At 45.9% G+C, this 27,640-nt stretch overlaps 1 protein-coding gene across 1 annotated transcript in view; it reads right to left on the bottom strand.

Moving 5' to 3' along the window:
- The window catches only part of JUP (junction plakoglobin), a 200,946-nt gene extending 182,825 nt beyond the window's left edge, over positions 1-18,121 (bottom strand). Inside the window, exon 1 of the mRNA XM_069634507.1 lies at positions 17,631-18,121. The gene's annotated coding sequence lies outside the window, so the exon portion shown is untranslated. The remainder of the gene's footprint in view (positions 1-17,630) is intronic.
- Between the last annotated feature and the right edge of the window lie 9,519 nt (positions 18,122-27,640).

Genomic DNA, 27,640 nt, shown 5'->3' with positions numbered 1-27,640 from the left:
TAGCGGCAGTATGGGCATGTGAGAAATTCCATCACTTCATCATAGGCAGGCGATTCACTCTCATTACCGACCACCAGGCACTGCTCTCCCTGTTTGGCAAGCCCAGGACCAAAATGCCCCATGCATCGAAAGATGGGGCATCAGGCTCCAGGACTATGATATCAGTCAGATCGTCCACAAGCTGGGGGGTGGAGGGGAACACACCAATCCAGCAGACTACTCCTCTAGACATCCAGAAGGGTCAACAAACACTCCACAGGAGGCAGACTCATAACTGTCCCTCAACGCCCTCCCTCACACCGTCAACACAGAGGTATATGGATCATACCATACAAGCAGCAGCAAGCCCCACCAATACAAACAAGTGGAAACACCTCAGCACAGAATATTTCAGGAGTGAGGGGGTGGACAGAAGAGCTGGCATGGATGGCGAAGGTACCAAGCGAGCTAGCCAAAATTGAACAAGGGCTATTGCTGCGAGGCCACAGTCTACTAGTCCCTAAAGGCCTCCGGAAAGCACTTGTGACATAGCCTATGATGGCCACCGAGGGGTTGAAAACACAAAGATACTAGGTTACCAAGTGTGGTTCCCATACATGGATGCAAACGTTGGACACCCTGACACTGCCTGCCCTGCCAGAAGACAGCAGTGAACAGCCCACCACAAACAGTACCACTACCAGACAGACCATGGCAGAGAATAGCCATGGATTTTTATGGCCTGCTTGAGGAAGGATTACATCTATTGGTAATAGTGGACTCCCAATTCGCACTTATCAAGCACATACAATCAGCAGCATGCCACCATGTGGCATGAGTGGTCGAAGAACTGTTCAGCGAGTGGGGGAATCCCAAACTCTGTAAAGACAAATAGCCGCCCACCGTTCCAAGGACAAGACTTTCAAAAACATGCATCCCATCTAGGATTCCACCACCAGAGGGAAAAAATAAAATAGACGCTGTGGCCATAGGCCAATGGCATGATGGAAAGGTGCATGTCAACCATCAAACGAACCTCACAGAAAGCCGATGTGGATCAAATGCCAGTACCCCAAGCAATATGCCAAATGCTTAGGAGCTACAGAAATACTCCACATGAGGCAACAGGAAGGACGCCACTGGAACTAATGATAAAAGTACAAACCCAGGACCAGACTTCCCCAGATAGACTACACACCAGAACAGGATGCAGAAATCGAGAAAGACTCAGACAAGAAGAGGAAGGCCAAGCAATGGGCAGATCAAAGGAGAAGAGCAAGAAAACAATTGCCAATCGGGGAGACCATCCTAGTGAGACAGACAAGACAGACCAACCCAAGGTATAACCCTGAACCACTCCTAGTGACCAAGTGAAAGGACCGATGGTGACCGCCACCAGAGACGAGAACCCCGAATGCCTCGTTCTTCCACAAACTACATTGAGAAACGCGAACCGAGTGAATAAATGAACAGCCAGTGTGGAGAGGTGAGGAGAGACCCGTGAATCACCTGGTCACCCCCAACGAACTCAAAGAGGCCCCTACGCCTGATTGAGAAGATGTGAGCAACAAACTTCCAAGACAAGCAAGGAGGGAGGAAGGGCAGGGGACACATGGAAAAGGGGCAATTGTAGTGAGGAGAAATACAGGAAGGTCATTAGTTTGCGTTGCACAAGCACTGACCCATAAATCTGTTATTGCACCAAAGGGAATCAAACATCTGCACACAATAAACCTTCTAATGTATATTTAGTTTCCCTTTGGCCTTATGCTAAATAGATAGGGAATAAAAACGACCAATGCATTATAAAAGTGGCTCCAGGCCTTGCAGATGCAATAAAAACTCATCAGGGGTGGCAAATTCAGAGCGACCTTTCAAAGAGCTGCTTTCTAATTAGCTCCATCTTTATTTTCCTGAAATGTTTCCTCATGGCGGATCATTAATTCTAAAGATTAGCTGTGGCAAGTGTGTGCGTGGGGTAGAGGGGGGCTGGGAAAAGAAAAAGAACGACCCCCCCACACACAACCTCATTAACAGGGAACCAACGCAAGACATGTTGTGTGCAAATTCCTCACCACCTACCCGGCACAGGACTGCATTGCGATCGGCCAAATTAATACCCCCAATTACGTAGAAGAAGCCAATTAAGCACGTGTAATTATGGCCCTTATTTGGTGAATGAGTGATAGACAGTAATACGGTCACATGCTCTCATGGCTGTCTCCGCTTCTGCAGCCCCCTTGCCACGCTGAGCTGGCTTCGACCACCATCAATGAGGCCGCCGCTTGGGCCATTCCCTCGCTGTCCTACAACAGATGTCCCGACTCCGCCTTAGCTGTTCCGTAGCTGCCCTCCATTTCACAAGGTATACAAGAAACCGATATAAAGTGGCCCAAAGGAGGCAGCAGGCGCCGCGTGACAAAACAGACTGGGAGAGTGAAGTACCCCATCGACCTCGGAAGGATGGAAGGTCTTTGAACTTGCGAAGGTCAGGCTGCCCTCAGGTCAGAGAAGCCCTTGGTCATGTTGTACCAACGATAACCGCAGGTCCGGTGAAATTGTGGTGCGACATTGGAGACATCTTCCTGCAAGTCATTTGTAACAATATGCACATTCTACACGGCTTTCCATGGGGAAACCATTTTCTTGGATGATTTGGCTAGAATGTTAGGGACAATGCTAAACCACTTGCTGCATAAACAGAAATCAGATCGTGAACTCGTGATTATGGCTTTTAAGGAGATGAACTGAAATGCACATAGTAACAGACTACAAATGACCAGGTATAGGGGCAGCCGAAGTACGATTTCAGTAGCTGGAGCTAAAACTAGCTCGTGGGTATCTGGCATTCACCTAGTGGGAAGGAGCAATCTATGGAACCAGGGAATATACATAAGGTGCCACAAATCTAATTTATATGAGATGCAAATTTTGACTTTGTCCATTATATACACAATCAATGATGCTTTAATTGTTTTAAAGATTTCTCAAACGCTTTCCAAATAAAAGAGAATTCAACATCACAGCTAGGTTTATATGGCACCAGTTGGCCTTGTGAGCCAAAGTGGCACCTGCTAGCTGTTGGTATCAAGCTAACCAGGCTCTGTAGGGCAAGTAGCACCCAGCAATATGAAGCACTAAAATGCTTACCAAATGCTAGTAGCTCAGGGAATAACTTTCCCACTAAAGTTAGTCTTTGTCTACTTGCACCAAAACTAAAGAACAGTTGGGGTGATGGTTTGAGCTATGCTTCTAGAAATCAACCACCAAGTACAGCTTTCTAGATTAAGACTGGTTTTGGCCCAATTACTGGACACCAGCCCAGCAACTTGAACCTGGGATAGGACAAGCTCCTGGGGCACTACCTATACAGTTTCATATTATATCAAATGTAAGTTTAAGGGGCACTTGGGACCAAGTACAGAGGTTTCATTAAAGCAAGTTCCTGCAAAGATGGGAGGGTTCTGGGACCAAAAAGATCTCCAGGTAGCGTCTTTAGCCAGCAGGACATGCTGCACTTTTTCACCTTTCACCAGCTTCTGCCCTTACAAAGACGGTGAACCAAAAGAAAAGAGAGTCTCAAATGCGCAACAGAAAGAGTCCAAGACCCAAGAGAACCTTTTTTGCAAAATGATTTCAATGAAATAGATGTCTCAACTGCTGGCTGCATTGGAATCAGGGCCTTGCTTGCTGAAGGTGGCGGTTCCCCGTAGGTGCAAGAGAAGCCTCCCCCCTACGCCCCCCATAGCTCTGGAGTGCAACCGAAGGACTTACCATGTAACTGGAGTCCCTTTTGGACTCACAGCAACTTCAAAACTAAAGTAGTGATGACGTGCCCACTCCTGGCACTCCCTGCATCTGCAGTTTGTGCACCAACGCCAGCCAAGCTGCTGCAAGGGAACTGCCAGAGACCTCTTCGACCTAGATGCCCAACCACCTCACTTGACGAATCTCTGTAATCCTCTGTATGAGATCTGCTAAATCTTCTTGTCCCTCCCACCCCCCCGCCCCTCTTCCGAACTTGATAAAAAGCTGGCACTCAAAGCACCTTGGTCGCCAAGTCAACAATGCCCAAATTCAAGTTGAGCCAGCTTTCCAGTGAATGCAAGTTGGCCACCAAGTCATCCAGCAGTACTGACCCGATCACCTGCTGTCCCCTAGCACCTTCAACATGCAAGTAGTCAATGCACTATGGACCCAGCACTACAGCTCCTCGATCCAACACCAGCCCAGCTCTTAGACAACCATGAAACCCGGTTCAATGAGTTGAGACCCAATGTGAAAAACCCTGCCCCACTTTTTCGGACTGTAGTGACAAAAGCTCCCTGACCCATTTCTCTGCCTTTAACCCAAAGCCATTTTCTTTTAACAGCAACATTGTGACAACTGATATCCACCCTGAAGCTATAGTAGTTTATTCAAACCCACCCAAAGCACATAGCTGTTAATAAGCAAACATTTCTGACTCCAAACAACCCGGTTAGGGACATTCATATGGTGGGTGCAGATTATTGAAAGCTACAACAGCCCCTCAGAAACAAGTGTGTTTATGCCTCCCCCAACACTTGTATCATAGTGAGTGGACTCTACACAATGCCCTCGACAGGCAGAAGCTGTCTGCAGAAGCCAATTGCAGGAGGACAGAAACAGGTTGTGTTGCCTTGGTAAGCCTTTCCATGCATTGCTATGACTGATGCTGCTCATTTATGGCATTCATGCCTAGTTATGCCATGTTGTGATCCCCTATGCATCTTCCAGATGGTCCATGCTCCTCACCAACATCTTACTTGCCACACCACCATGCTAAAATTCCAAGGCACATCATGCATACCAACCAACCCATCCACACGAACAGCCCTTCTCTCACATGAGCACTACAACATATACCAAACACAGCCAAGACATCCTAGCACCCAAGGCACAGAGGACACAAAGGCCTCCTTGCTCGATACAAAACTGAATGCAGAGGTCGGGGTGCTGCCAGTGTGCGTGCATCAAGGTAGCCATCTTTCAGATATGCTAGGACACCTGTAGGCCATGCAAATGGCAGGAGAGCACAGAACTACTATCAACATAACGTTACAAGTTACAAGGAACTAGGCATGTGTAAAAGTCAACTGCCTCCTCAATCCTACACAGTTGCAAACTACCAGCCAGTCATGAAAAGTCACTAGGCCCTCAATTTTTCGCATGCAAACAGTACACCATTACTTACTCGCCTAGAGTCCCCCACCATTAGCAAGGGGGAGTGTAAATGTTAGGTCATTTGTGGAAGCAGTGGGGCACTCTCCAATCATCAGGATTAATTTCTCAATTGGAGCAAAAATAGAGCAGCCAACCAATGTGTCATACTGTCACGCATCATTAAGCAACACATCTGTTCTACAGATTTTATTGTGAGAGCTTTTAAGTAGCAAGAGAAAAGAACCAAGATACAGCAGCCAAATGGGTTACACAGTAGTTGTATTTCTGAGATTTCTATCAGTGTTCATTTGGTCAAGTCCTTTCACTTCGGCCCATCTGCTTTCTATGCGTTCCTCTATTGAGCAGTTTCTTCTGAAGGTGCAAATAAGCAGGGTTCACTTCACAAAGCTGAATGTACTGAATCACCGGTTTTTCTAATAGGCTGTGCCTCAATTGCTGCCCTTTCGACACAGGCACATGTCAAGAGATTTTGAACTAAACTTTGACTAAAATGAACATCTCAGATGGTGCACTACTTCAATGCGATTGAAACGTGGCTACCACACTCCCCATAAGGTCTTGAAATTAAGAGGGATTACTTTAACGGCAACACCAAACTAACTTTTTAAGCTAAACAAATACCCAAACAAAAGCTCCTCTCAGTTCAGGATTGCTACTCTAAATAGTGTAGCATACGCCACCATGAACATCAAGTTCAGTATTCATGTTCTTGTATAGGTGCCTCCAATTGTGCTTTAGAGTAACAGCATAGTCAGCAGAATTAACATGTCAAGTGGCAATTAGCCTGCCAGGCATATAAATCACTTGGCATGAATACACGCAAAGACATGTGTAAATCGTATGGCCAAATTAGTTCCCATGTAGCACTGGAGACAGGAGGGACAACTTGAGCAGTAGATCCAGATCTACAATGAGTTCCAGGACAAACATCCCCCTCTCCACCCTCCACCCTCCACACAGCACCACCTGCCCAGTGAATTCCCACACCTATAAATTACATGGTGTCCGTAAGAAATTCCACAGAACAGGGCATTTGACCCATGATCATTCTCATTAGAGGGGCTCCTACACTTTCTCAGAAAAATATGAGTTTTTCATGGTTTCTGCCTATGATTTGAGTTTTTATTCTGGCCCAAACCACTACTGCAGTAGTGATCACCTATGCTCGTCTGTGCACAATGTTTAAGGACAACTGGTTGCTCGGAGCAAAGCACTGGAACTGCATGGTGAGGATTAGTGGTTCATGGTATAGCTCTCCACCTGGGCTGAAGTCAACTTGTCATAGGGCAAGTGTCCATATCACAGATGGAACCGTGGGTGTAGTCTTCTTACCAGATGTACGTGGCCATTCTGCCCACCTTTCGATAAACAAGTTGCTGCTCAGTTTTATTTGAGTGTTTTAGGGAGTGCTGTCATCTTATGGCTGGTTCAAGGCTCTAGAAATGAATGCAAATTAGCCAATCTGACCCAAAATGTCAGAAACTGGTAAATAAGCCATTGGAATAAAATATGAGAGAATAAAGGTGGTTACAAATGCAAATAAGTCTAGAAGGCACATAAGCAGAGGCCATCTGTAACCATAAGCATAGAACAATGCCTTCCTACACTGCCTAGGTAATAAGTGAAGCCAAAAAGTAGCAGAGGAACACATTCTTCCAATTGCTCCAAAGGAGACACCGAATAGCATGGTTAATCAGACAGGAAACCTATGAGGAACTACAGAAACTTATGAGTGGCTTTTGGTCTGGGGCACCCCTGGGAGAGAAAAAACTCACACAAAATAAAGCATAGGCGTGGACTGCCTGGAAATTCCAGGCCTGCTGAGCGCTATATGGTAATGGTGGTGTGGGAGCTTAGGTTCCTCTTGGCACAATGCCACGGTCTTATGGGAGTTAATCTGAACAATCCAGCCTGGTCTATTTGTCCTGTTAAGAGGACAGCAGGGCAATCAACTCAACCAGAAAATGTAAACAGTGTCATGCGACCATCCCCCCCCCCCCCAATCAGGACATCGATCCTGACCACCAATCTTCCCCACCCATTCCAAATGCAGTCCACCAAGTTCTCCAGCCCCCAGCCCATGCAAACCAGCTAAATGACAAACACTTATCTGCAGGTCTTGACAAGGGCCTCAAACTCTGGCTTGTCAGGCAACCCAGACCCATCCATATTAAGTGGCACCTCATAACTAGTCAAAGACCACCAAATCCCGCTCCAACACATCCCCACTATTTCCCAGTCTACAGGGGGCCACAAACCACAAAAGCAGGACCCACAGTCCCACCCATCACGTTTAGAATCTGGAAGAGACTACAGATGGACTATTTCCATAAATACCAACAACTAACCCTTAATCAAACCTCCCCACCTTCCATTTCACTTCGCCTATTCAAGGGCATCCCCTCAATTGTTCACCATCCCATCCACAACTAATCCTCTCGCCACCCAAAATGCAAAGTTATATCAACCACATCTACAGGTGACCCCGCTCCCATCCACACCCCTCAAGAAAGGTCAGTAAATTCTGCAATCACATACATCATCCTATCATCCCAGCAAGGTTGTACAAAACCCATGTAAATCCCTTTGCTGCTTACCCAACCTCTGCCTACCTTGGTCATTGGCAACAAGCAGCTGCAATAATTTTCACCATCACACCTTGTTTCAATTAATTGATCGCTGCATTCACTTCACAAATTCATGCCTTCGAAAAAGCACACTATTTTATTCAATCATACCATGATATTAGTCAACATTGAGATCAGGTAAAAGTCTTGCAAAGTTATACCAGATGTCTGTGGGAGTCAAGAGGCCACAAAATCCACCCCCTTCCAAAAGCCATTCATAAAATAAATGTGGAATCCCCTTTTTTCAGCAACATCACCCACCCCCCACACCACCCAGAAAAATATTTTTCAAAAGTGTTTTAAAAAAAGAATTCCACGTAGTCTCTTTAAAGAAGCATTCTGGGACTTCAATAACGTCCCCAAGCACACAGCGTTCCATTAAGTGCATATCTAACCATATAGCCGGTAAGTAAGCAAACCTTTAGGTGATGCATACACTGTTGTCTAATCAACATTGACAAAGCGTAATACTTTACAGTAAAAGAGGCTTTCCTGCTTTTGTGTTCCAATGGCTAAGACTCCATTTGTGCATTTGTGTTAAGACTATTAAAACAAAGACACCAAAGCGTGAAAGAGAACGCACATGTCAAACGGGACAGTGGCTAGGTTAATTTACAGTTACAGATCTCATACATGTGCAGGGTTTGAAATGGCTGTGAGCCATATAGCTACAGTCTAGGATAGTCTGGTTAGCTCAACACAACCAGCTACCAGGATCTACTTCGGCTCCTGGTGACTGGTTCCTGAAAACATACCGATTTGACATTCACTGTATAAAAAAGTGTTTCTTGAGAAACCTCTAGAGCACTTTCCAAGCATGATGGGTTCCAGTTTGCATCTCAAACTAAAGTTAGATTTGTGGCCAACTTTGCATTAGCTCAACATACTGCAGTAACAGCAGAGAGAAAATGAGAGAAGAATGAGCAAGAGGCATCAGAGAAAAGGTGGCCACAGAGGAAGGTTGTGGAAATACATCCATCACCGTCAATACGTTTTTGTTGCTGTGTATCAGCAAGGAGAGGTAGCAACATGACAGAAGACCCGAAAGGAAAGAAATGCAAAAAGGAAGGGCAAGATGCGGAACAATCCACAGAAAGTCAGCAATGGAGCAAACGACAGACACTTGGCAATACAATGGATGACATTATCTGGGAAACAAAAGCAAATCCAACCATCTTTCCGGCACTCCTGCGTGGCTATCCCGGCATATGCATCTCTCAATGTTAGCCATATAAATAGAGTAACCTGGTTAGAGGAAAATTAGCCCCCCCACAATCAGGTGCCACTTCAGCTCCACGATCCCATCCGAACCCTGCATGTGGGTGGGGGTTCATCACTAACCAGGTTTGAAAAGCAAAGTATTGGGTTTAAACGTTGCTACAAAAGACCAACTCTACTACTACCCATCAGCCAAACTATCACCCAGCAATTGACCCTAATCAAATGACACGTGATGCAAAAAGGACCTGAAACAGAGGTCAAGGGGCACAGTTGAGTATACTTCCATTGGGATATAGGGATTGCGTGTAAGCATGTCCACAATTACGTAAGCACTGTAGATCACAGAGTTCTCATTGGTATTAATGGGAAATGTCAGATTCCCTCTTATCAGGTTGCAAGGTACTAGCCAAACACAAAAGTCAGTCTTCCCCTCAATTAAAGAAGTACCCTAAATGTGAGTCTTAAAGAAGCAGGTACATATTATTTACACAATACCAATAGAGAGCTAGAGGTTAATCTGCCATTCAACCAGTATGGCTCCTATTTTTAGCCAATATTAAAACGATATGCTGGAATATACCAGAACAAAAACGAATTACAGAGATCGATAGTAGGGATAGAGTGCAGTCTGATGCAACAGACCACAAGACAGTAATGCCGGATGTTGGTGGCCGAGCCACAGTGCATTTGCCTGTTAATGGTAGAGATTACACTCCTGTCACTTCTACCTTTTTAAGATGATTTAACTATGCCTTGACTGCTTGTGCCAGCTTCAAGATATATCCCTGCAGGAGAGGGACATTTCAACGCAAACCCCAGCAATTGCTTAACCGACCCATGGTACCGTTTCGTACTTGTACAGGTGCTATTTTTTGGAGAACAATTTCAGATTGAGAAGTGGACCAAAAACTAAATTGGCAGTTAACAGTATAAACCGATGCAGCAAAAAAAATAAAAAAATTATAAAAACACAAACAAAAAACCAACAATGCCACTAGTATAATTCATATTTTGAATGTCATTTATTGCTACAGTCACTGATGCATTCCCAACGTCTTTCTTCAGAGATCCTGCGGCACATATTACAGAACTCAACTAGAAACAGTTAATGCTGCAATGACGTATAAACCTCCGGGGCACCAGTGGTCCAGGGATGAATATTTTTTTTTTTTTTTTTTTTTTTTTTAATCAAACAGCCCCAAGCCTCTAGTACACCAGAAGGGACCCGAACAGATGGAAATAAGCAAAATATAATTCCCCCCCCCCTGTCCAATTTTTGTAACGTGGACGGAACGCAGGGTCCGTGGACCGTTGGTTAGTTGCAACACAGCGAAAATACAATTATTTTCGCAATGATTAAAGGGACTGCCCAGTCAAGACGGTATATGCACAAATATTTACTTTATTATTATTCAACAGGCAGTTCTAGCACACTACAGAGTACAACTCACCCTAAAGGAATGCAGAGGACGGACAGTTTCAATAAGGAAGAGGGATGCCGACAGGAGGGTAGTTGGTAAAGTAATCAATCACAAGTTTCAAGGCTATCTGTTTTTGGGACAAAGGGAGCAATGGGTTGTAAAATGTCACTAGGGGCCTTAGGGGGAAGGACCAGGCAGACAGAACCGCAATGTACCTTGTGCTTGTAGAAGTTCTTTGTGCTCAGTGTAGTCGGTTTCAGGGCACCTGCAGTTTCTGCAACAGAAGAGGGGACAGCTGCAAGTATCAGGTGGCGGCCAGTTCAGTGAGAAAGGCTGGCTGCAGACTGGCCTACATGGCAGCTCAGGGATTGTTCTCAGTGCTGGTTGGCGGGTCTGAAGCACTGGTCAAGGCGCCAAAGACTAAGCAACTGTACAACAATTATCAGCGGTGCAGTCGGTTGCAGCTGGATGGCTCGAAAACGTCCTTTAAGGCAGACGTCGGTGGATTCTTGTCAATGCACTCCTAGCTTCTTCACTGGCCTTGTATCTTCCTTTAAGGCATATGGCCCAAAGCCGAGGAGAGTTTCAGGCAACCGCCTTCTCCGGTTTAGAGACTGGCACTTCTCACCTAAGAAGCTTGCTGCAGAGCCCTGCAGGGCACGTTGTGTGCTGGCTGGGTACGGGTACTGGAGCTGCTGTAGGGCCCTCTGGATTCAGCATCTCCCTCTGTTCCCTGGGAGACGTTTGATCTTGCCAATTTAGAAATCCTGGCCTTCCTACACTGGCGGAAGCTGTAAGGCAGACTGTACCTTCAGCAAGGGTCCAATGCTAACTTCTTGTTACTCCTTGCAAAGTCTTCACATCTCCATTAAAAAAAAAAAATTAGAGGGGCTCAGTCAAATGGGACACAGTTATTGGTGTAGGCTAATCCTACCTTAATGAAGCAATCATGTGTCCCCACCAACAATGTCATAACCAGAGTGCTTTGCAACAGAAAAGGTAAGGGGTGAAAACATGCAATACTAAGTCCCACCCATCTTCCTGTCTGTTGTGGATCCAAGGGTCTCTGGTTAATTGAGACCTCTGTGGTTCCAGATTAAAGCAGTAGTTCTAGCTTGAAGCTGCAGCGAGAACCGATTTAGTATCCTTCAATCCACATACTCGTACACCTTCAGAATGGGGTCATCATGCAGGGATTTCCCCAGACATGACAGGTCACCGTCCTTGATACTGAGGCGGACGGTGGCTTCAGGTTTACAGTGCATATGAAAGGTTGTTGGAGTTTCGGTCTCATGTTACTCTTGTAGGCCCACAGGAGGCCTGGTCACTTGAATTAACTGATAAGTATGCAAAGCCTAGAGTACACGGGTCTATGTGTTTGTCATGCGATGAGCATAGGAAATTGTGCACGGAAAACCCCACACATTTTCTGGAATTGATCTATCATTCAATTTCATTTAAAATGTCAAAAATTCCCAGAAGTGCGCACACCCACTCTGTGGATGGTCCAATTCCCCACAGCCGCATAGCAATAAATATGGAGTATGCATGAACAAAAGCAAAGATCTCCAGCTATTGGTTGTAATGTATAGTAAATAAACTATAAACACCAGTATTGCCACTGTAAGTATACAAGTCTTGCCAAACATTGCCAGTTTGGGACCCGTAAGGACACCCATGATTGCTTTGACGCAGCCTGCCACCAATGAAGCAAACCATTCACTATGCATGTGTTGCACACGTTTTTATACCAAGTATATGGGATTTAAGTACTGATGGTCACATTACAGTGGGCCTTATTATGGGTTCAGCGGTAACTGCCAGTAATACCGGCGGGTTGCCGATGGACCTGAAAAATTACTGGCGCCTGACTTCCTGGTAACACCGGAGGATTACACCCCAGCGGTCCGGGAAGCCAGGTGCCTGTAATTTGTAAGTCCCCATTCCAATAGAGTCCTATGGGAATGGGGACCACGTAAGCACCGGCACCGTCCGTGACACCTTGCCTACCATGGCCGATGTTCCCAGCCAGATCAGCCCTGTAGTGCACAGCGGCTCATACAGGCAAACCTGTAGTGTGCCGGTCTGGAAACGATGCCGGTAGGCTTACTGGCACAGTTTCTGGACTGGCACACTTGTAATGAGGCCCAGTGAGTTCCTATATGCCAACAACTCAAAATAAGCAGCAGTTTTACAAAGACTTAAGTGAGAATATATCTAGTAAATACAAAGTGTACAAGCATGATTTTCAGTGCCATTGGCTTAAATATCATACGTGCCAAGAAAGGATTTGGTAAATTGCAGAATCGTGCAACGTTTTCTTTAAATAACTTTTAAAATTGGTTATTTCTAGCAGCACAGCTCGAAGCATATACCAAGTTATAAATATAAGCCTACACCTAACCCTTTTAAAAATGTGACCATTGATTAGAATTGGATCTTGAGAAGACTTGGAGTACGAGGTACACATGCCCTGGTATGACCAGTAAGCAAACAAGACGTGCACAAGAGTAACAAAACAGATTCACCAAATGATTCATAGCCATACATTTTACGGCAATTGAATTTGTGATGTGGGGTTAGTACTTGCATACCAGGGGAGTAATCAGAAGGGTATAGCATAAGACCGTTCATTCTCTCTGCAGTCCTTAAGTGGGTGCTTTCAGACTTAGAGAGAGTTAACTGCTTAGAGTTAACTGCTCTTACACTGAAGCTACATTAGAATAGTCTCATTTGAATGTATACAGTTAGATGCCCCACACAAATAGATGTGCCCCTCCCCCAGCCTCCGTAGTTCGCACCTCTCCCAACTTTTGAATAGGTAGCTCCCCCCAGCCTACCCAAAATGTAGTTTTTTGTTGCTCTCCTGATTATAGTCAACCAGGACAAAAATCAAGGCAGGGCAAGACACCCCTAAAGTCTTCCAAGCCAATATAAACAGTGGCTAACAATTACTGGGCAATCATAGCTGATGAGAATCACACTCCCGATGCTAGCAGCAAGCATTACCCTCTAGCAGCCGAATCCTGGGAAGGTACGACAGGCACTTCACCCTTACAGTTGGAGTCAACAGCAAGGGGTATGGAGTTATGAGTCCTGGTAGAAAGGGTACCAGAGACAGGTTGGTTCCAGGAAGGAGTTAAGCCTGAAGTGACTGAGGTCACTTGGAAGGATAATAAACCGAAGTGACTGTTTACTGGTTTGTTGAAGCCCGGGAATGGCAAAATCCACCTGGAGAATGTGCTTAGGACCAAGTCCACTTGGGGCCTGTGCACGGCTAGGATCAGCAGTAAGCACACAGTACCAAGTGTCTATGTTGATGTATGAGTGAGAGAAGGCTGTACTGAGTTCTGTTTATGGGCCAGTTGGTCCCTCCCTCCCTGCCTTTATGTCTTGTAACATGTAACTGAAGAAATCGAAGTAAACTTACTGATAAGCAACCTAACTCAGTATGGACATTGCTTTACTACAATGGCGACGAGGATCTCCGGAAGAGGAACCCTGGAGAAAGGAAATGACTGAATAAAGTGATTTTCCAAAATCACATTGTCTGAGTAAATCATATGAGGTGTGCAGGGTAGGGGGAAGGAGGTAAGGGCTAACCCAGCTATGCATAGTCTCCAGGTACTCACCTGAATCTGAAAGTTGGGAGGGGAAGATTGTTATAGGAGGGCAGGCAAAAGACAAGGAGCTTTGCTTAAACAGGTTGCGCTTTTAGAACCAAGCGACACTTGCATCAGTTTTCTAGGTGGATAGTGAGTGGTAGAAGTGAGGCATTTACAGATAAGCCAGATAGCCAGTGGATGTTTGCAATTCGATTCAAGCACAGTAGCCATGTTGGTAAGAGGGAAGGAGGGGGTTTCAGTCTATAAATTTATGTTGAAGAGCATGTAGTCAGTGGAGCCTACACAAATATATATTTTACAAGTATGCACGTGTTGAAATGAGTAAGGAGCAACGTACATGCTAGACAAGGACACATACACACCCTAATCAGCTCACAGCAGGCGGGTGGAGCTGGGAAGCGCCAGTTACTCCTTGCACCCTTGTAGGGCCTTTCCGTATTCGGTTATGAAAAAGGGATAGGCTGGTGGTGAAGGAGAAGAAAAACAGCAGAGAAGGTATCACGTTTCATTAACTGGAGATAAACATTGTCATCACAACAACTGCATTCCACTGTGTTTTGAATACAGTCCAGCCAGCTGCAGCAAAGTATGAGAGAAGTGGGGCCCGCAACAATGACACGGGTGGAATCAGTCGATTATACACTCGTGCCCCAACCGAACAAACAGGTTCGTGGTGTACACGGCTCCGCCCTCCCAAGCCACCTACGCCCAGGTGCCTGAAATTGAAGGCGCAGTCATCGGCAACGCTACCCCCTCCATCCCACGCTCCCATGGCAGTGGTGCAGGTCCGTGTGGATGCCAAGGGTCATAGGACGCATAACAGCGCACAACCCACGCGAAGGCATCAAAAAGGAGGATTACCACCTGAGATTTCAAGTCTCGACAAACATGTCTGGCAACATCAACAAAAAGTCACTGTCAACTCGGTTTGCTGAGCAGCTAGTGACGGTGATTGGTAGGGAAGATTACTATAAATAAACCAAAGAAAATAGCAGCAGTGAAGTAAAAATAAACATCGAAACCGAGCAAAATTTAACACAAGTACCACAATGACTGGCACGATAGGAAAAGGAGCATTTAACCATTAAGTGCGTGCGTCAACCCCACGAACCATATGGTATTAAGTACCAGATCGATCAGCAATACGAAAGCAGTAGAGTACAACCTGTTTAAAACATGTGTTGCAGGAAGACAGTGGTATAAGCAAGGTGGGAGCACCGAAAAAAAGCATCACCTGACAGGACATCTATGGAGAGAAAGTCCCACAACTCCTACATAAGCATTAGAGGCATAGGGCCAGATCAAAAACTATACTGCCAGCACACTACAGTTTCAGCTGCAGGTGATTTAGACTTCATAATGGAGAGGGTACACTTGGCGTAATTTGCATTAAAAAAAATGGGAGCCACAATGGGGATTTCATCTTGGGCGACAGGCGGCTTTGGACATCAATCTGGAAAAAGATGCTAAAATGTAGTAGCTAGCCCCTCCAGTTACCGGTCTGTTCAAACTATAAAAGGAAAATTGTAAAAAGAATAAAGCACACATACGGAATTATAGATCTTTGAGTCGATAAGAAGCATATGCCAACAATTACTTCATCTTATAAGGGCCTATAAGATGTATAATCATAACAGGTCATGGCTTTGCACACAGCGGGCTAGTTTCGTTCCAACGCAAACCAATAGGTTACATTTAAAGTGTACAGCAGGTCTGCTCCCCGCAAAAAAACTTTTACTCCCATCTTCCAAAAGTAGGGACTAGACTGCCCCCCCCCCCCCTCCCTCTTAAGATTTGTATTTTGTTACATTTGGTTATACGCCCAACCCCGAGGGTATCACGACGTAGTTCATCTAAGGTCCTCTTTGTGACACTGACCAAAAATATCGGTTTGGCATGTAGAGTTTATTATTAATGTAAGTCAGAAACACCAAAACATGATTGTACAGAATGCCACAAGGTTGTGAATGTGCTGTGGCTTAGTTTGCAGAACGCCGCCCCCTGAAACTAAACAGCGCAGGTACCAGTATCGGTAGCTAACGTGCGAACCCCGCACAATGTGAGTTGTAGGTGGAATCCAAACTTGACAGCGGCATCCAATCGCGCTAGCACAACCCCCCCCCCCCCCCCCCCTGAGAGGCTCCCGATACCACTGCACTAAACACCGGCATGCGCCCTCCCCTCCCCCAGGAGAGCAAACACCATCAGCAGACAACCCAGGCATGACCTCATTAGAAAGGACTGCGGCCTCGGGGTCCAGCCCTACACCAAGCTTCCGCGCCCTCTGACAGTCACCCCTCCCTTCTCTGATGGGGAAACGATCACAAAGTCCAGGGACGAGATTACACGGCACAAGAGGTATAACGAACAGGCAACACTGTAACCCACACTGCACAAAGCTGCAAGCCGGCTCGCAAAGTGAGACACAAATACCAAGACAGCACATTGTTTTATCATAGTCAAAACGGTTGAAAATGGACAGTAACAACGAGACCTTAACTAGAGAAAGATTCAAAATGTACAATCATCGTGGTTTGGGATTGCAGAACCAGGTCTATGCTGATGCACCGAGTGCTACTGTAAATACATGCCGCTTTCGCAGAGAATACAATTAAAAAGCACCGCTGCACATCAAAAGGTTATTTATGAGCAGCATCTCACGTTAACGTCATTAGCACTAAGGGGATAATAACAGAACGTGCAAGAGGGTGGTCGCAACACTTGCATGCCCATGAAACAGACGTTCGGGAGTCGAATCCCGGGCCGGCTTCCGTTCCCGGGTGCAGAGAGCCAGCACAGGACACACACTTCGCCCTTCCTGCATCTGCCAACCCCCCTGGCTCCCACAGAGCACCAGCACCCCCGCGCCTGCAAAGAGCAGTCTGACATACTAAGCACCCAAGTAAGGGGTGGAGGCTATCGCACCCGCAGCCAGGGTGCACGCTAGGAGGCACCGGTGGGAATGCACGAGGGCGGCCGCTGGGGAGTGCCCCTAGCACCGGGCGAGGCAGGGGAGCCTTGAAAAGCAGAGGTCTCGAGAGGCGCTACTACTAGGAGCAGGGCGAGCGGGGGCACGGAAGCAGCCCAACCCCGCCCGGGAACAGTGTCGGCCTGTCAAGGGCAGGGGCATCGCGGAGGAAAGGACCCCCCTCCCCCCCGGAATAGAGCAGGATGGTAAGGGGAGCGAGAGAGCAATCGCTGATAAGCTATGAAGGGCACGGCAGCGCTCACCCAAGCAAGCTGCGAATGCGGGTGCAGGAATGGGGGGGGGGTAGATCCCGCGAGTTAGAGGAGTGCTGAATATCTAACCAGTATAGGAAGGTCCTGGAAGGGGCGCGGGGGGCGATCGCGGTGCCTACCGTCCTTGCACAACCCCCCCCCCCCCCCCCAACTCCTATGTGCGGACATTCCTGGAGAAGCAGCAACTTGAAAGGGAGGGTCATCACAGGAGAGGCCACTTGACAGCGCGGGGTATTCACGCAAGGTGCAGTGCGCCAGGTGCGGCGCCACCGCGGAAGGTGCCGGGCGCAGCAAACGCACGGGCCCCCTACCTCGACAGGGGCGCTGGAAATAAGAGGCTCCCGGTGCTGGTTCTGGAAGGTTCGCCTCCTGGTAACACCGACCGCGGCTCCTCACTCTACACTCTCTCCGACTAAAAACTCTGTGAACAAAAGGCAAGAGGGCTTGACAGCCAGAGCCGAGCCCCGCCGCGGCCAATGGGAGGGGCACTTCTTCCCACCTGAGCCAATAGCTGCGGCGCTTCGCACACGGACCCGCCCCTCCCTTTGCCAAACAATGGGACATTCTTCCTGCCGTTGGACGCCCCGCAGTTCCATCAAATGTCCAGGAGACGCCTTAGTCAGGCAGCGCCGAGCTTATTGATTGGCTGAATCTTGAGTCAATAATTCTATGGGCGGGTGCGGTTCGGTCGCGTTGCCTTTGCATTCGTGCGATTGGACAAATGTAGCCTCAATCAACACACAGTTGCCCAATGCTTAACACGGGTGGGTCTTGACACGGGCGCGGTTGCTATTCTCTCTGTGTTACAGGTGGGGAGGTGGTGCTTCTGACACACCTGGGTTACGTCATTCTTCGTAATTGTGAGTCACCTGCTGGCGAGACAGCATGACCTTAAAGGCACAGTACAAAAACAACCACATTTCTCCACGAACAAAACTTTCAAAAACTTTTCAAGAGAACATATAAATCTGGTGAACTCTGGGAAGAATGAAGCAAAGCATTTATCAAGATTCATAAAGAGTTCGATTTCTACAGGGTCCTACTGAACGCATAATAATATAATAATAATAATAATAATAATAATAATAATAATGATAATAATAGCATTGTTCCTAGGTACACTACGAAAAATGGTTACGATATCACTGTAATGTGATGTACATTTCATACAAGAATGGATCACCATATGTATCGTTACTATCAGTGTGTATAGGCCTATATTACCAAATTACTGTGAATGCAAGCAGACATCCAAGGCCAAATGATAATGATGTGATTACATAGCACTTACGCTTAAGCGCTTTATGTTATGTTAAAGGTACTTATATAGCGCACCATCACCAACGGAATTGGTCCCCAGGCGCTCTGGCGGATCTGTAAACAGGAAGGATGGGTAGAGTTAGTCGGAAGGAGGGGAGCAGGAGAGTGGGAGAAGTGATGTGCTGTTGGCAGCTTCAGCTCAGTGTACACCGAGTGCTGGGCTTTGGTGCTAGTATCGGATCCGGCGAGACCGCAAGTGCTGTAGGTGATGTTTATGTGTTGTTGATGCGGTGTGGTAAAGTGCGTGCGGATTGCTGGGAGAGAGATGGTTGTGTGGCTTTGTGTGGTTTAAGTATGCAGAAGATTGAGGGTAGGGTTAGTGGGGTCTGTGTCCTGATTCAGGTACTTCTGATTCCGTTAGAGTTGTATCCCTGTGGGTTGATGTTGGTTCCTCATGGGCTGACTCGCTTTGTTGGTGCTGCGCTGACCCCGCTGTATCATAGTGAGTATTGTTTGGATTGATAGGTGCATCTGAACCTTTCTTCGGGTGTGGGACTGGGTTGATAATATCTCTATTCTCTTGTTATCTAGTGTGTCACTGGTCAGTTGAGGCTTTGAATGGTTCAGGGTCGGAGTGGTGTTGATGTGGCGTTCTAGTGCTTCCGTCTTGGTGAGCCAGTGTATTCAGTCGTTCGTTTTCTCCTGTCATGACTGTCTTTCTGTTGGTTCTTGGTTTCTGTGGGGTGAACATCCTTGGGGATGTCGTTTAGTTGTAGTTTTTGTGTGATGGGTCATTGTGCTTCCCGCTGTGTAGTTGGTGGACAGTGTGTAATAATGAAACATTCTGTTTCTCACCCACTGGATTGGGGCTCGTGGTGTAGTGCTTCCTTTCCTGCTCTGTCTGTTCTCCTTAGGTCTGTTGGGAATGGCTATAGTTTAAGGTCATGGTCCTCTCCATGATTTGTCCTAGTGTTTCTGTCTTTGTCTTGCTATGCATATGGTCTTTGGTCGTATTGCAGCTGTCTCCCGGTTAGGCGTTTAGTATGTTGTGGGATATTTTCCTGAGGGTTTTTCCCCATCGATTGGTTGGTGTGGATGTGGGTCTCTCTCTACGTTCCTGGATGTTTTAGTTCTGTGCGTGCCCCTGTGGCTGGTCTTTCTAGTTACGACATGAAGAGCCATGTTTTCAGTAGTTTCCTGAATAGTAGGTGGTTTCTTGTGCTACGTATGTGCTTTGGAAGGTTGTTCCAGGTTTTCGGGGCTTGGTGAGAGAAGGAGGATCCTCCAAGTTTTCTTTTGTTGTAGGGTTTCGGTTCCAGGCAGATGTCAATGCTTGATCTGAGTGTTCTTGTTGGTTTATGTAGACGCAGTTTGTCTCTCAGGAACTCAGCGCCTTCGTTGTGTACCGCTCTGTGCGTGATGCACATTGTTTTGAATTACTATGTAAAATATATACAGTCACTTTACGGTCAATGCAGTAAATTGAGGATTCCCACCAAAACCAGTGAGGAGGTAAAGCAAACAAACTTGAATATAATGACCAGCTCCAGAAACCGACATCCCTAACGTAATAAGTCCAGCCCTACGAAAATTGGAGCCTTGTGCTCAATGTCATGCTTGTGCGTAAAAGCGCTCAGCGATACATAAAGCAACAAAGTACACACGTGTGTCTAGTCTGCAGGCTCTCACTCTCTCCCAAATCTATTCTTCTTATGGCCACCTTCTATCGGCCAGCAGGACAGTCCACTCTCTTCCTCTCTGAATGGGCTGACCTGGCCTCCTCTCTACTTTCCTTCTCCTCTCAATTCCTGCTGCTGGGTGATCTCAACATCCATCTCGACTCTCCTGACTCCTCGGGACCCTTCCGCAACCTATGCGATTCTCTCTCCCTCTTTATCTTACAATCTGGCTCCATGCACACAGCAAGCCACACTTTGGATGCTTTCATCTCTACCGACATCCCTCTCTCTATCCCTCCCACTACCTATCTCTCTTGGATGGACCCCTCTTCTCCCATCACACTTGAAGCTCTCCTCTCCTCTTGCATCGGCACACCCGGCACGGCCACTCGGTCTCAAAGTCACCAGACCCATGAAAAGAGTGACTGCAGCTGCCTTTGCCTCCACCTACTACTCCTGCGGCTGTTTCCCACACTGACACAGCCCTCGCTAACTTCAATCTCTATCTCAAACACCCTTGATACTCTTGCCCCTGTCATGAGGGTCTGACTGTAGCCTTCCAAAAAGTGCAACTCTTGGTACGCCTCCTATCTGCCTGCCCTTAAAGGCAGGGTGGACCCTCTGACAAACGGGTCTGCCGCCTCCTTCAAAGGCAATATCAACTGCATCAAACCAAGAAAAGAGTCTTTATTCAAGCCTGCATCTCAGCAGCAGCAAACAACACAGCCAAACTTTTCAAAGTCTGTAAGGAACAGGCCAATCCTGCAGCAGCCTTCTCTTCTGTCACACCCACCCAGTACCATTGCTCGGCCCTGGTTGCACGCTTCACCACAAAAAAACAAGACATTCTTTCCTCTCTCTCCTCCACACCACCTCATTCACCAACACCTAAGGATCCTCCCTTGGCCCCTCCACCACTTCTCTCTTCCCTCGCCATACCTGTTTAGGTCACCAGACAAGTCCGGTCTATGAAGGCTTCATCCAAACAGTGGACCCCTGCCCCTCCAAAACCATTTAGGACAACATTCACTCTCTCAATCCAGCCTTGGGTGATCTCTGAAATCTCTTTTGCCACTGAACTTTTCCCAACTTCTCTTAAGCACTCCCTTGTGCACCCTCTACTCAAGAAACCATCTGCCGAGGAGGGAGTCTATGCCACCACCGGAGGGGACGCCTCCCTCATCACTCGCATGCTAAATGCAGCCAGGATGAATCTGGCTCAGGCGTGGATGAATGAATGAGCAAGGACCGTTGATAGCCATGTGGTGGGTGAGGTTGTGGGGTGTGATGACCATGGAGAAGGTGACGGCTCTTCCATATGGAACTTCCCAAAAATGTCTAAACACCTGGCTTCCCTCTCATGAGTTCATGGCGGACAGCAAACAACTGTACTCTGTAAGGTATCTATTCTCTGATAATAAATCTGGTCCAAGAACAAGGCACGGAAACTGCTCTTCTGAACACCCGTGAAGACCTGCTCTCAAATCTCGATACTAACACTCCATCTGTCCTCATTCTTCTTGACCTCTTCTCTGCCTTTGACAGGGTAAACCACAACATCCTTGTTAGGCAAGATTGGAAGACTGTATGCACTACCCCCCAGGTGCACCACAACAACCCCGATCCCCCGGCAACAGGAACCCAACCCCCGGCACAAGTCCTTATAGTAGTTATATAGAACACATATACATAAAATATCACCCAACCTGTGTTGGTACTCATTTATCAACCTCCGAAGGATGAAAGGCTGAGTTGACCTTTCTGGGATTCAAGCCTGCAGATCACACACACATCGCAGCAGCAAGCACTCAACCCACTGAGCTACCTTACCGGCTTTAGTAAAACAAGCATGTACATGTCTGAATGTTCTCAAAGTCAGGAAGCAAATTACACTCTGTAGTGGATACCATTAAACTGGTAACTGAGATTGTACAGCAGGTCAGTTGATCTGCAGGTCTGGTGCAAAGTTGGCCACATGTCAAGCCTGTGTGGATCTACTTTTCAGGCTTCAGAGGTTGGCAAACTACATATCATTGGGAGGGTTCATAACTGTGTATTAAAAAAATTAGAGTAGCCCAGGGAAAGCAGTCCACTCACACAGCATCCCGTACTCTGGGCACTTGTTACCTCACACATGCAAACAAACACCCGGAACAGCATACCAGGGAGATAGGAAAGACACACACATTACAACAGAGTATTAATTGTGGCACAATGAAATCAAGGGCCACTTTATGTGCTATGGTCAAATATTTCTACACTGTACACAAGCTTTTAGGCACAAGGATTTTGTCAAGTGATAGAGGACACCAAAATGGAACGTCTTGTGATGATCATAACAGAGACTTAGAATTGGTCATTTCTGAAATTTGACTCAGCATTGGTCACTATTTAACTTGCAGTATGACCATACCTTGGCCACCTCTTTAGACTGCAATATGACCACAGTTGGGCCATACTGAAAATGTACACATGAATTCAGCTCTAACTGTGCGGTACTACACATATGCTACAACAATTGATTACATTGTAGCTTGTTTTACTTTTGACTGCACTGAAGTGTAAAATAAATGCTTGTGTGGTTTCTGATTTTGATTTTATGTCTTGATGTTTTGTAACACACAATTGTTCACTAAAGTTTGTTGTGATATTGTGTATATTTGTGGAAAAAGAAAAAATAATGTTTGAAATAATTATGAAAAAGAATAATTAATGTTTGAAAAGAAAAAAAAATTGAAAAAATAAAACAGCGGTATCAGACAGAACCGCACAGAAAAATAGATGTAAACGCTAGATATGTGTTTTGTCTGAAGGAAATACCAATACCTTTGGATCTCCTTTCTTTCCTGACCTAGTCCATCTAGGACTCATAGAGGTTTTTGGAGGCTGATTTATTCCGGCCACAGAATGATGAATTTGTCACATACTATATTGAAAGTATGAGAAAATGAACTAGTAAATACCATGCCTCATTGTTTCGTAACAGAGACAACGGCAGAAAAAACATGCTATAACTGCAACTTGCGGATAGCAATATACAAATCTGAAATGGATGCTTTTTTTACTCTAAATGATTTTTGGAAGTTTTTTTCTGCATTGTGAATTTGAGGTGTTTAAGAACAGACTAAATCAGTGACTCACCCCCTGAAGTTTGTCCGAAATAAACCTTTATTGAGTCTAGCAATTATTGCATAGAATTCCAGAAAGACAAATTATTTGTTATTCCTATACTTCCTAATTTAGGGTCACTGCTCAAAGTGCAACACTTGTGGAACCCCATCTTTTTTTAAAGAGGCATGAACAAGAAAGCCAGCCACTCCAGAAACAAAGAGTCACATGGCACTGGCAACAGCCCAGGAGCTTCAATCTAAAAACATTGTATTTAGGGATAGCAAGGGAAACCACAGGGGCAGCAAGGAAGACCCCAGGGTCACAGCTATGACCCATGGCAACCTCCAAATGACGTCCTTTGTTCTTTCCCATCCCCACAAAAAAATGTCTGTGATACAAATAATGTCCCTACAGGTCACGCCCCAGTGTCACACACAGTCTTTGGCTCTGTTTTGGTCCAACAAACTAAAGCCTGATGAATGATTGGCCTTCCTTGGCGGGTCTTTATTTCTCTAACATTGCAGATGTGTCTGAGGTACTCTGCTAGGAGTTCGAGGCACCTCCTGAGAAGCTTCCACTGATTCTCCCGAAGGTGAGGTAGTAGATCAGGAGAGTGTTGAGGTGCTGGGTCTGACTGACCTCCCTCCTTTAGGGTGCTGGACCTATCCCGTAAGCCTGGCTGCCTGTCCTCCTTGCCAGGTCAATGCTTTCTTGTGCCTAAATTTCATTTCTATTCCTCAAGCTCACTGCTGACTAACCACCTCACAAGTCGTGCCACGTTCAATCCTTCAACACCTCTTATGGACAAGTGGTAAACTGTTGGTGTCTTACTTTCTGGCTATCGCCGTACATGTGCTTCTAAGGGACATCTCACAATCCTTCTGTCTGTTGTCCAGCTCCTTCTTTACTCCTCCAACTAAGGGGTTTGTTCTCATTGCCAGTTCTCCTCTTTCCTTTGTTCAAATTCTTCTTCTCTCTCCCACCACTTCCTCCCCTCCTTCAAACCTCTTCTCCTCTCTTCCATCTTCCCTGAGCTTCACCTCCTCTGACCCGTTTTGCACTCTCCCAATTTTCATTGATGTTCATACTCTCCAACCTCTTCTGTTCTCTCCCCTCTTTCTTGATGTGTACCCATCCAACCTTTTCTTTAATCTCCTCTCTTCCTTGATGTTCACCTTCTCTAACCTCTTTCATGCCATTGCCTCATCTTTTATTTTCACCTCCTCCAACCTCTTCTGTACTCTCCACTCTTCTTGCAACATTGGTTTGCTCTGGCGTTTTGCACCTCTAACTCTCTGCACCTCCACCTCCCCCTGCTCCTTCAGCCCTACCTACACCTTCAGCACCTCCTGCTCCTTAAGTTATTTCCACCCCTCCACCTCACCACTCCTCTACTCCAAACACCCACACTCTCTGTATCCCTGCCCGGGATGTTAACAGGTTTGGTCCTCTGCCCATAAGTTGGGCTTTTGCCTACAACTTGCACGTTTGTCTGATAAACATTTCTGACTTGATATTGGTTACTGGTAGTAGTGATGTTGAAATCGGTTACGTCATAAGACTTCGAGGGACGCAGATATGTTTAATAGGGCAGTCTGTCATTTTAGGATTTTAATTCTGTGCATGCATGGGGAAGTGCATGTGTGGGGTTCGCAAAGGGGAGATTCTCAAAACTTTTTTTGGCGCAAGTGATAAGATGGTGTAGTGCATTTCATCACTTGTGCCAGAAAAAGAAGCAGCCCAATTCTCAAAGGGCATCTGAAAGAGTCATCTTTCATGGGCTCATTCAAATTACCCTTTTCACCCCTTTGCGCATTTGCACAAATCAGAGGCATTTCTGTGCATTTAAAATCACATCCCCAAATTCTCAAATTGGGAACAGGCGCAGACTCAGGTGGAGAAACAAATTACCAAAGGGTAATTTCTGACCCTGTCATGATTATTTCTTTAACTGTCACAGCTGTGGTTTAAACCGAGGCTATCACATTTGCACTTCCATCCCCCAAACAGCGATAGAAATGTTTTTTTTGCTTTTCAAGCATTTCACATAGATGGCCCTTTTAAGGGCCAGAAATGTGCTTCCAGCAACCATGTGGTTGCTGGGAGCCTGTCATACATTAGTGTCAGGAGCGCACTAATGTATGCAAGGGGAATGGACAGCGCATCTTTACGCCACTGTTCAGCCCCTCCATAAATATTCAGGTCACTTTGGAGAATAAGGTGACCTGTACATTTCTGAAAGTAGCGCAAATTAAACAAATTAATTCTCTGCGCTCCTTTCATTTGCGCTATTTGTTGAGAATCTGACCATGACTCTCTTCTGCCAATAAATGATTTTCCACAGGTCTGCATAGGCACAGATGTTATAAATAGATGGCACACGTCATGAACTGGAAAACGTGTGTTTATTGGTACACAGGAGACCACAGGGGCTCACATACGTCCCCTGCTCACCCACGTCCAGTTTCTCAACCGCTATCTCCTTATGTTCTAGAACCGGGGTTCTGACATCAGATCAATTCAATACTTGACATAACATCTTCCCCCCCCCCCCATAACAGTAGAAAAAAAACAGTGGAAAAAGAGGGAGGTTAGAGGGCGGGGTGTCACGATATACTATGCATCACCATCAAGTTAAGGATCTCTCCCCTTGCAATGAAGGTGGCGCACAAGATAACTCTTTTTATCATTGAAACCAAATTCTTTTAAGGAGGCCTCCAACCAGTCTCACACCCAACCTCCACCAGCACCCTTTTCCCCATTAGACCAGGAACCAGGACTCTGTGTATCAATAAGATATTTATTAATTTATTATTTAATGAAAAAGGAAAATCAACCAATGACACAGCCACAAATGTTGTGGCAACACAAAATGCAACGATCTCTACAAAACAACCAGGTTAAGATATACTATTACAGTTAATTCTGTTTTTTTTAATGACAGAACAGAAAAAAACAATTTACCACAAAGTGATAGCAGCTACAGTTTAGCACTCCCCACTGCAACACTCACCTCCAAACCCCAATTAAAGTTGATTCCTTTGAATGGAAGGCAGTGGCAAGGAGTAGCAATATAGGGGAAAAATCAGATTTGGGGTGAAGCCCACCACCACAGATGGGAAGCAAGCAAAGAAAGTGAAAACCCATTTTTGGAGCAAATTGAAGGAATTGGGTTTTGACTATTTCTCACAACTGCTAGGGGACAGAATAGAAGAAAATGTGTATTTCTTACACTTAGGAGGTAGGCAAAGGTTTAGAGTATACTAATCAGCCCACCAGGGCAAAATAGAAATGAAGTAAGATAATTGGGCTTTGGGAGAAAGCAAGTGCAAAGGGAAATACGTTTACAGTGAGGCTTACAATGACAGACAGATCAGGGAAGGGGTTTAGCTTGCAATAGGAAAATCGGTTTTCAGTGACTATGACAGAGACACATAACAGGTAGACTTCTAGGCAAAGGGATTGCTCACACAAATGAAACGAGTTGGGGTTTAAACTGACAGATGCAAGTAGGGATTTGTTTGGTAATGCACACAATACCCGGACAAATTTGGTTTTCGGCTCACAATGGGAATAATTCTTTTGAGGCAACACTTTAATGACTATAACAATTAAATAAAAACACCAGAAACAAGATTGTTGGTTTTGAATTTCAACAATCCCGATCCGTGAAATTCAATGGGGAATCAATTGATTTACTTACAAAAATACTAAGGATTTACACAGACAAATGCAGGGGTTTCTTAATGGGGATATGCTAATATATACAGGCAAACAAAAGATTATTCTATGGGAGATGACCGAACTACTCAGGCAATTGGGGTTTTCAATGGGGAAATATTGGATGCACTGCTGCAAAAATGAAGGCTTTTTATACACAGCAAGCCTTTGTTTAAGATTCAGGAAAGCCAGCTGCATCTCAGGACACTCTGGAAAGAGAGGGCAGAGTGTCTGGTCACTCCACTGTCAAAGATGGTAAGGTTCAGCAGCCTTCTCGCCGTCCTCCTTTTCTGTCTCCCCGGTTTTTGTGTGTCTTGAGTCCTACTACAGTCACCCTTAATAGCAGAAATGACATAACTAATTTTACAATCTAGGGGGAGCATCCTGTAATTATCCCTGCCACTAGGATTGGACAGTTACCATCCCTTTCTCCGCCCCCAGTCATGATTGGTTCAGGGGAGGAGAGCACCATCTGTCTTTTTCCATTTGTCATCATCCTTTTGTTCTCCTTACAACATTTTGGCAAAAACTAGTTATGTATCATAACTTTA

This window comes from Ambystoma mexicanum, chromosome 13 (genome assembly GCF_040938575.1).
Source record: "Ambystoma mexicanum isolate Mex_15411 chromosome 13, UKY_AmexF1_1, whole genome shotgun sequence".
NCBI lineage: Eukaryota > Metazoa > Chordata > Amphibia > Caudata > Ambystomatidae > Ambystoma > Ambystoma mexicanum.
This window is presented reverse-complemented; position numbering and strand designations above follow the sequence as displayed.